The following is an 11,646-nucleotide window of genomic DNA, read 5'->3' as shown; positions in this document are numbered from 1 at the left end:
GTAAAAGATGGTGGTTGTGAGGATAAAAAGAGGGAGAAGATAGTCTCACATTAACTAAGCGTGTCAACGGGCTATGGAGATGCCCATCAATAGATATCAATGTGAGTGAGTAGGGATTGCCATGCAACGGTTGCACTAGAGCTATAAATATATGAAAGCTCAACAAAAGAAACTAAGTGGGTGTGCATCCAACTTGCTTGCTCACGAAGACCTAGGGCATTTTGAGGAAGCCCATCATTGGAATATACAAGCCAAGTTCTATAATGAAAAAATCCCACTAGTATATGAAAGTGACAATATATGAGACTCTCTATCATCGAGATCATGGTGCTACTTTGAAGCACAAGTGTGGAAAAAGAGATAGTAGCATTGTCCCTTCTCTCTTTTTCTCTCATTTTATTTTTTTTCTTTTTCTTCTTTTCTTCTTCTTTTTTGTTCTTTTTCTTTTTTTTCTTTGGCCTTTCTTTTTTTTCTTTCTTTTTGGCCTTTCTCCCTTTTTTTCTTTTGTAAAGTCCGAAGTCTCATCCCGACTTGTGGGGGAATCATAGTCTTCATCATCCTTTCCTCACAGAGACAATGCTCTAATAATGAAGATCATCACACTTTTATGGATTTACAACTCAAGAATTACAACTCAAAGCTAGAACAAGATATGACTCTATATGAATGCCTCTGGCGGTGTACCGGGATATGCAATGAATCAAGAGTGACATGTATGAAAATTATGAAGGTGGCCTTGCCACAAATACGATGTCAACTACATGATCATGCATAGAGCAATATGACAATGATGAAACGTGTCATAATAAACAAAACGATGGAAAGTTGCATGGAAATATATCTCGGAATGGCTATGGAAATGCCATAATAGGTAGGTATGGTGGCTGTTTTGAGGAAGGTAAATAATGGGCTCAATACCGACAAGAGTTGCACGGTAATAAGAAAGGCTAGCAAAGTGGAAGGATGAGTGTGTGTATATCTGTGGACTCACATTAGTCATAAAGAACTCATATACTTATTGTAAAAGTCTACTTAGCCCTCGAAGCAAAGTACTACTATGCATGCCCCAAGAGGGATAGATTGGTAGGAAAAGACCATCGCTCGTCCCCGACTGCCACTCATAAGGAAGACAACCAAAAGAGCACCTCATGCAACAAATTTGTCACACAACTTTTACCATACGTGCATGCTACGGGACTTGCTAACTTCAACAAAAGTATTTCTCAATTTCATAATTATCCACTAGCATGACCCTAACATTACTACATTTATATCTCAAAACAATTATCAAACAACAAATTGATCATAGCATCCAATTCACTTCCTATGATAGTTTTTATTATACCCAACTTGGATGCTCATCATTCTAGGACCAAATTTGTAACCAAAGCAAATACCATGCTGTTCTAAAAGAATCTCAAAATAATATAAGTGAATCATGAGAGACTAGCAATTTCTTCAAAAATAATTCACCACCGTGCTCTAACAGATATAAGTGAAGTAATAGAGCAAAAACTATCAAGCTCAAAAGATATAAGTGAAGCACATAGAGTATTCTAGCAAATTATAATCAAGTAGGCTTCTCCCAAAAGGTGTATACAACAAGGATGATTGTGGTAAACTAAAAAGCAAAGACTAATATAATACACGACGCTCCAAGCAAAATACATATCATGTGGCGAATAAAAATATAGCTCCAAGTAAAGTTACCAATGAACGAAGACGAAAGAGGGGATGCCTTCCCGGAGCATCCCAAAGCTTAGGCTTTTGGCTATCCTTGAATATCTTGGGGTGCCATGGGCATTCCCAAGCTTAGGCTCTTGCCACTCCTTATTCCATAGTCCATAAAAGCTTTACCCAAAACTTGAAAACTTCACAACACAAAACTCAACAGGAAATCTTATAAGCTCCGTTAGTGAAAGAAAACAAAACCACCACATAAGGTACTGTAATGAACTCATTATTTATTTATTTCGGTGTTAAACCTACTGTATTCCAACTTCTCTATGGTTTATAAACTATTTTACTACCCATAGATGCATCAAAATAAGCAAACAACACACGGAAAACAGAATCTGTCAAAAACAGAACAGTCTGTAGCAATCTGTAATTAACACAAACTTATGGAACTCTAAAAATCCTACCAAAATAAAAAGTCCTGAAAAATTTGTCTATTGATCAGCAGAAAAAAGAATCAACGCAGAATCACGTTTCTGTGATTTAACAAAATTAAATTCGTGCGTGCAAAGTTTCTGTTTTTCAGCAGAATCAAATTAACTATCATCATAGGTTATCCTATAGGTTCTATTTGGCACAAACACTAATTAAAAGATAAAAACACATATAAACAGAAAGTAGATGCAAGATTTATTAATAAACAGGAACAAAAACAAAAAACACAAAGAAAATTGGGTTGCCTCCCAACTAGCGCTATCGTTTAACGCCCCTAGCTAGGCATAAAAGCGAAGATAGATCTAAGTACTGCCATCTTTGGCACTTGATTCATATGTAGCTCGCATGATAGATTCATAAGGTAATTTAACTTTCTTTCTTGGAAAGTGCTCCATGCCTTTCTTTAATGGAAATTGGAATCTAATATTCTCTTCCTTCATACCAATAATCGCACCAATCGTTCTAAGGAAGGGTCTACCAAGAATAATAGGGCAAGAAAGATTGCAATCTATATCAAGAACCATAAAATCTACGGGCACCAAATTTCTATTTGCAACAATGAGAACATCATTGATACTTCCCATTGGCTTTTTAATGATGGAATCCACAAGGTGCAAATTTAAAGAGCAATCATCAAGATCATGGAAACCTAGAATATCACATAAAGTTTTCGGAATTATGGAAACACTAGCACCCAAATCACACAAAGCAAAAGACTCATGATTTTTAATTCTAATCTTTATAGTAGGTTCCCACTCATCATTAAGTTTTCTAGGTATAGAAACTTGCAAATTAAGTTTTTCATCATAAGATTGCATCAAGGCATCAACGATATGTTTGGTAAAAGCTTTATTTTGACTATAAGCATGAGGAGAATTAACAACGGATTGCAACAAGGAAATACAACCTTCTAAAGAACAATTATCATAATCAAATTCCTTGAAATCCAAGATAGTGGGTTCAATGCTATTTAAAGTCATGACCACTCCAATCCCACTTTTACCAAATTTAGCATCAAGATCTAAAAACTCCGAATTCTTGGGACGCCTTCTAGGTAAAGTTGACTCATCTTCAGTCCCAAAATTATCAAGATTCATATTGCAAAACAAAGATCTAATAGGAGACACATCAATAACTTTAAGATCTTCATCATTATTTTCTTGGGAACTAGAAGAACACACCTTTATAAAGCTATCTTTCTTAGCACGCAATCTAGCGGTTCTTTCCTTGCACTCGTCAATGGAAATTCTCATTACTTTGAGAGACTCATTGATATCATGCTTAGGGGATGAAGATCTAAGTTTAAGAGAATCAACATCAAGCGAAAGTCTATCAACGTTCCTAACCAAATCATCAACTCTGAGCAATTTTTCTTCAAGCAAAGCATTAAAATTCTTTTGAGAAATCATAAATTCTTTCACACTATTCTCAAAATCAGAGGGCATCTTATTAAAATTACCATAAGAATTATTGTAGGAATTTCCATAATTATTAGAGGAATTACTAGGGAACGGTCTAGAATTAAAATTTCCTCTATAAGCATTGTTTCCAAAACTATTCCTACCAACAAAATTCACATCCATAGATTCATTATTATTCTCAATCAAAGTAGACAAAGGCATGTCATTGGGATCAAGAGGAGTATTTTAGTAGCAAAAAACTTCATAAGTTCATCCATCTTTCCACTCAAAACATTGATTTCTTCTATAGCATGCACTTTTTTACTAGAAGATCTTTCGGTGTGCCATTGAGAATAATTAGCCATAATATTATCAAGAAGTTTTGTAGCATATCCTAACGTGATTTCCATAAACGTGCCTCCCGCGGCCGAATCTAAGAGATTTCTAGAAGCAAAGTTCAAACCGGCATAAATTTTTTGTATGATCATCCATAAATTCAAACCATGAGTAGAGCAATTGCGAATCATCAATTTCATTCTTTCCCAAGATTGGGCAACATACTCATGATCAAGTTGTTTAAAATTCATAATATCGTTCCTAAGAGTGATAATCTTAGCGGGAGGAAAATACTTAGAGATAAAAGCATCTTTGCACTTGTTCCAAGAATCAATACTATTTTTAGGCAAAGACGAAAACCAAACTTTAGCACGATCTCTAAGTGAAAACGGAAATAATTCAATTTAACAATATCATTATCCGTATCTTTCTTCTTTTGCATATCACACAAATCAACAAAGTTATTTAGATGAGTAGTGGCATCTTCACTAGGAAGGCCAGCGAATTGATCTTTCATGTCAAGATTCAACAAAGCAGTATTGATTTCACAAGACTCAACATCATTAAGAGGAGCAATTGCGGTACTAAGAAAATCATTATTATTGGTATTCGAGAAATCACACAATTTGGTATTATCTTGTGCCATGGCAACAAGTAATCCAACACACAAGAAAACAGAAAAAGGCAAGCGAAAGAGAGAGGAGAAGATTGGGAAAGAGAGGGCAAATAAAACGGCAAGGGTGAAGTGGGGGAGAGGAAAACGAGAGGCAAATGGCAAATAATGTAAATGCGAGGGAGATGGGTTTGTGATGGGTACTTGGTATGTCTTGACTTGAGCGAAGACCTCCCTCGCAACGGCGCAAGAAATCCTTCTTGCTACGTCTTGAGCTTGCGTTGGTTTTCCTTGAAGAGGAAAGGGTGATGCAGCAATAGTAGCATAAGTATTTCCCTCAGTTTTTGAGAAGCAAGGTATCAATCCAGTAGGAGGCTCCTCAAAAGTCCCACGCACCTACACAAATAAACAAAGAACTCGCAACCAACGCAATAAAGGGGTTGTCAATCCCTTCACGGCCAGTTGCGAAAGTGAGATCTAATAGAGATAGTATGATAAGATAAATATATTTTTGGTATTTTATAATATAGATGCAAAAAGTAAAGATGCAAATAAAAGTAGATTGGAAGCAAATATGATAAGAGATAGACCCGGGGCCATAGGTTTCACTAGAGGCTTCTCTCGAGATAGCATAAGTACTACGGTGGGTGAACAAATTACTGTCGAGCAATTGATAGAAAAGTGAATAATTATGAGATTATCTAGGCATGATCATGTACATAGGCATCACGTCCGCAACAAGTAGACCGACTCCTGCCTGCATCTACTACTATTAATCCACACATTGACCGACTCCTGCCTGCATCTAGAGTATTAAGTTCATAAGAACAGAGTAACGCCTTAAGCAAGATGACATGATGTAGAGGGATAAACTCATGCAATATGATATAAACCCCATCTTTTTATCCTCGATGGCAACAATACAATACGTGCCTTGTAACCCTTTCTGTAACTTGGTAAGGACACCGCAAGATTGAACCCAAAGCTAAGCATTTCTCCCATGGCAAGAAAGATCAATCTAGTAGGCCAAACCAAACTGATAATTCGAAGAGACTTGCAAAGATAACTCAATCATACATAAAAGAATTCAGAGGAGATTCAAATATTTCTCATAGATAAACTTGATCATAAACCACAATTGATCGGATCTCGACAAACACACCACAAGAAGAGATTACATCGAATAGTTCTCCACAAGAGAGGGGGAGAACATTGTATTGAGATCCAGAAAGAGAGAAGAAGCCATCTAGTTAATAACTATGGACCCGAAGGTCTGTGGTAAACTACTCACAACTCATCGGAAGGGCTATGGTGTTCATGTAGAAGCCCTCCATGGTCGATTCCCCCTCCGGCAGAGCGCCGGCGAAGGCTCCAAGATGGGATCTCGCGGATACAGAAGGTTACGGCGGTGGAAATTGTGGTTCAGTTTCTCCCTGGATGTTTTCGGGGTACGTAGGCTTATATAGGAGGGAGAAGTACGTCGGTGGCTGCCCGAGGGGCCCAGAAGACAGGGGGCGCGCCCTGTAGGGGTTGGCACGCCCTGCCCTCTCGTGGCCGCCTCGGCTGCTTCTTGACTTGCACTCCAAGTTCTCTAGATCACGTTCGTTCCAAAAATCACGCTCCCGAAGGTTTCATTCCGTCTGGACTCCGTTTGATATTCCTTTTCTTTGAAATACTGAAATAGGCAAAAAACAGCAATACGGGCTGGGCCTCCGGTTAGTAGGTTATTCCCAAAAATGATATAAATGTCTAAAATAAAGCCCATAAACATCCAAAAGGGGTAATATAATAGCATGGAACAATAAAAAATTATAGATACATTGGAGACATATCAGAGGGGGGGAAATGGGGGGGTGAGGGAGTCCTCGATTAAGGGGTCCTCGGATGGCTGGACTATTAACATGGGCCGGACTGTTGGGCTATGAAGATACAGAATAGAGGACTTCTTCCTGTGTCCGGATGGGACTCTCCTTTGCGTGGATGGCAAGTTTGGTGATTCGGATATGTAGATTCCTTTCTCTATAACTGACTTTTTATAACTCTAGTCCTCTCCGACGTCTATATAAACCAGAGGGTTTAGTCCATAGAGGCAATCATAATCACATAGGTTAGACTTCTAGGGTTTAGCCATTACGATCTTGTGGTAGATCAAATCTTGTAACACTCATATTCATCAAGATCAATCAAGCAGGAAGTAGGGTATTACCTCCATAGAGAGGGCCCGAACCTGGGTAAACATCCTGTCCCCCGCCTCCTGTTACCATCAGCCTTAGACGCACAGTTCAGGACACCCTACCCGAGATCCGCCAGTTTTGACACCGACATTGGTGCTTTCATTGAGAGTTCCGCTGTGACGTCGAAGATAGCGTTGATGGTTCGCCTTGTCATCAAGGACAATATCACCTCCGGAGGAGCCCTGGCCTCAGGCCAAACCCTCCGGCTGGGCGGCTTCACCATGACCGCCCGTTCGGCCGTTGGGCCGACGATGACTTCTCGGGTCATTGAAAATCGCCTCCACGTCAACTCCGAATACTGCAAACAGATGGATCCAACGGAGTTGTCGTCTTTAAACGAACTCCTGGATCGCATCAACGCCTTGGGGGTCGCTACAGATTACGATCGGATTGGGCTTAAACCCGATCAGAGAGAAATTGAATCTCCGCCGATCACCCATCAGATAGCAGTAGTGGAGGAGCAACACAACAACTCTTCCTCTATATTGAGGATGAACTATGTTCGGATTTCCGAACCCACAGAACCGGATACCCGTCCGCGGGAAGATGAGCTCTGTACTCCAAATCTAGAGTCGGACTGTGGACTTGAAAAATTAGTCGATATCCCGGAGCCCGAACTGTTAAACTCAGAAGTTTCTCAAACTCCGGATCCCAAATTGGGTCAGGGTTCGGACTTAAATCCACCCACCCACCCAGATACACGCGATCTTATGCACATCAGACAACAGTCTCAAGAAACGGTCCATCACTTTTGGGCCATATTCCTCCTTGTCAAAGACAAGATAAAAGACTGTCGCGATGAAGACGCGATCTCATTATTCTGCAACAATTGCACGAACGAGGGAATCCTCAATGCCATCAGCCGCCATCACGTATTACACTTCGCTGACCTGGCAACCATAGTACAGAAGTACTATGCAATGGAAAGCGCCTGGAAAACACAGGCAGCTTCTTGGGAGCCACCGGTTTCTGCTCAACCCCTCGCCCCGACAAAAAGGGTGCACCCTCGTCGGTCGTCTGATCCAATAGTAAAGAAACCGAAGCCCATTATGGGGCGCGGAACCGTTCTGGAGGGATGGCTCGATAGGCCATGCAAAATACACACAACACTGGATACCGTACCAACCCACAACCCTAGAGCATGTTGGATACTCCGGCAAGTGGCCAAGAGCAGTGAAGATCTCCTCACCAAAAACACCGCAGAGCAACATCCCATGGAAGACGACGACTTCAGACTATTGACGGTCTTCGAGACCTTCGCCTCAAACAATAGGCACAAAAGGGCACTCCGCGGCCTCGTTGAAGTCTGCCAAGTCGCAACAATAAACCCCTGGAACTTCACGGCCATAACTTTCAATGCCAGTGACAAACCAAAATTCAGGATAGTCCGAGCACCAGCCGCATTGGTCCTCAGTCCAATCATGGACGGCTTTCGGCTTACCAAAGTGCTCATGGACGAAGACAATGGACTAAACCTCATTTACGAGGAGACCCTCAGCAAAATGAAAATAGACAGGAGCCGCATTGAGAAAAGTAGCACGACCTTCCGAGGAACCATTCCTAGTCAGGAGGCGCGATGTGCGGGAAAAATCACACTCGATGTGGTATTCAACACGCCGGAGAATTATCGGTCCGAAGAGATAACCTTTCAAGTGGCCCCTTTCAACAGTGGATATCACGCCCTATTAGGGCGAGATGCATTTGCAAGCTTCCAAGCTATACCCCATTACGGGTACATGAAGCTCAAGATGCCCGGGCCCAATTGTATTATCACTCTTGCCAGTGATCTGGACATAGCACTCCGCACCGAAAACAAAACCGCAGCCCTGACCTTCGAGGCGTTGTCTGAAGCCCTCGCGGCCGAAGAATTAACCGCATTTCACTCCACGGTGGATAGGGACAACATGATCCTGGACAAGCGACCCAAATCCACCTCCTTTAGAGCAGCAGACGAAATAGTCAAATTCCAAGTCCACCCAACGGACTCCAAGAAGACAGCATCCATCGGGGCACAGCTGGACCCCACGGTCGACGCTGCACTGCAAGCGTTCCTACGTGAAAACTGGGACATATTCACCTGGAACCCTTCTGATATGCCAGGGATCCCACGCAGGCTGGCCGAACACAGCCTAAACATACTGAAGGGATATAAGCCGGTCAAGCAAACATTGCGGCGCTTTTTCGAACCCAAACGACAAGCTATGGGGGAGGAGCTAGCCAAGTTACTCAAGGCCGGTTTCATCAGAGAAATAAAACACCTGGACTGGCTAGCAAACCTGGTAATGGTACAAAAGAAGGATAAATCCTGGTGCCTAGGTGTCGATTTCAAAGACCTCAACAAGGCCTGCCCTAAGGATTCCTTCCCCCTCCCCTCATCGATCAGATTATCAACGCTACCACATGACACGATTCACTGTGTTTCCTCGACGCATACTCCGGATACCATCAAATCAAGATGAAGGAATCCGATCAAGCCGCAACAACATTTATTACCCCGTACGGGCCTTTCTGCTTCAACACTATGCCCTTCGGGCTCAAAAATGTCGGTGCCACCTACCAACGCATGATTAAAACATGCCTAGAGAAACAAATCGGCAAGACAGTTGAGGCATATGTGGATGACGTAGTCATCAAAACTAGGCACGTCGAGTCATTAATAGACGATCTGCGTCTCACATTCGACAACCTCCGTACATATGACATCAAGCTCAATCCGAAAAGTTTGTTTTCGGCGTTTCCGCTGGAAAACTGCTGGGCTTCATCGTTTCCAATAGGGGAATTGAGGCGAAACCAGCTAAAGTCAGAGCTTTGTCACAGTTGGCTATGCCAACAGACCTTAAACAAGTCCAAAAATTATTCGGATGTGTGGCAGCTTTAAGCCGATTTATCTCCAGACTAGGAGAAAAGGCGTTGCCACTCTATCGCCTTCTCCGACGCACCGATCATTTTGAGTGGACGGACGTAGCAACGACCGGACTAGAAGAAATAAAGGCTCTTCTAGCAAGCAACCCAATCCTGGCCGCACCAAACATCGGCGAACCCATGTTATTATACATATCGGCCACACACCAAGTCGTAAGTGCGGTGCTCATCGTCGAACGAGAGGATGATGGACACAAATTCCCGCTGCAGAAGCCGGTATACTATGTATCCACTGTCCTCACACCATGCAAACACCGGTACCCTCGCCACCAAAAAATAGCATACGCGGTCTTCATGGCATCACGGAAGCTACGACACTACTTTCAAGAGTGGTCAATAACGATGGCCTCCGAGGTACCACTCAATGACATAATAAACAACCGTGATGCCACGGGCCGGATTGCCAAGTGGGCCATTGAGAGCTCCTCCCATTCGACATAACATACAAATTGCGCCGGCCATTAAATCCCAAGTACTGGCCGACTTCGTTGCCGAATGGACAGAGGCCGAACTCCCTAAAGAGTATGACACATATTTCAGCTGGGTCATGCACTTCGACGGCTCCAAAATGCTGGCGGGCTTAGGAGCAGGCATTGTCCTAACATCCCCTACTGGAGATACAATTCAGTATGTACTCCAAATATTATACACGGACTCCAACAATGCAGCCGAATACGAGGCCTTATTGCATGGTCTTCGGATGGCCGTCTCCATGGGCATACAACACCTGGAAGTGTGTGGAGATTCAAACCTTGCAATATCTCAAATAAATGGAGATTTGGATGCCAAAGATCCGAAGATGGCCTCTTACCATAATGCCGTTCTCAAAATGTCGGCTCGGTTCAAGGGGCTCGAGTTTCACCATGTGGCTCAAGAAAGCAATCAAGCGGCGGATGTCCTTGCTCGCATCGGTGCTAAGCGCGACCCCATCCCACCTAATATCTTTTTGGAAAGGATTTTCAAGCCCTCCATGGTGTGGCAGGGGGAGAGCAGTGATACGTCTTCGTTGTATCTATAATTTTTGATTGTTCCATGCCAATATTATTCAACTTTCATATACTTTTGGCAACTTTTTATACTATTTTTGGGACTAACATATTGATCCAGTGCTAGTTCTTGTTTTTTGCATGTTTTATGTTTTGCTGAAAACCTATATCAAACAGAGTCCAAAAAGGATAAAAACGGATGGAGAATATTTTTGGAATATTTATGATTTTTGGGAAGAAGAACCAACGCGAGACGATGCCCGAGGGGGCCACGAGGCAGGGGGCGTGCCCAAGGGGGGAAAGCGCGCCCTGACCCTCGTGGCACCCCATAAGGCGGTTGCTGCTCTTCTTTTGCTGCAAGAAAGCTAATTTCCGGAAAAAAATCATGGCGAAGGTTTCAATCCAATCGGAGTTACCGATCTCCGGATATATAAGAAACGGTGAAGGGGCAGAATCTGGGAACGCAGAAACAGAGAGAGACAGAGAGACAGATCCAATCTCGGAGGGGCTCTCGCCCCTCCCACGCCATGGAGACATTGACCAGAGGGGAAAACCTTCTAACATCTAGGGATAAGGTCAAGGAATAAGAAGAAGAAGAAGGGGGGCTCTCTCCCCCTCGCTTGCGGTGGCGCCGGAACACCGCCGGGGGCCATCATCATCACCGCGATCCACACCAACACCTTCGTCATCTTCACCAACATCTCCATCACCTTCCCCCATCTATATTCAGCGGTCCACTCTCCCGCAACCCGTTGTACCCTCTACTTGAACATGGTGCTTTATGCTTCATATTATTATCCAATGATGTGTTGCCATCCTATGATGTCTGAGTAGATTTTTGTTGTCCTATCGGTAATTGGTGAATTGCTATGATTAGTTTAATTTGCTTGTGGTTATGTTGCAGTACTATGGTGCTCTCCGTGTCGCGCAAGCGTGAGGGATCCCCGCTGTAGGGTTTGCAATATGTTCATGGTTTGCTTATT

The sequence above is a fragment of the Triticum dicoccoides genome, chromosome 3B, assembly GCF_002162155.2.
Source record: "Triticum dicoccoides isolate Atlit2015 ecotype Zavitan chromosome 3B, WEW_v2.0, whole genome shotgun sequence".
NCBI classification, from domain to species: domain Eukaryota; kingdom Viridiplantae; phylum Streptophyta; class Magnoliopsida; order Poales; family Poaceae; genus Triticum; species Triticum dicoccoides.
The sequence above is the reverse complement of the archived record's forward strand: the minus strand, read 5'-3'. Positions refer to the sequence as shown.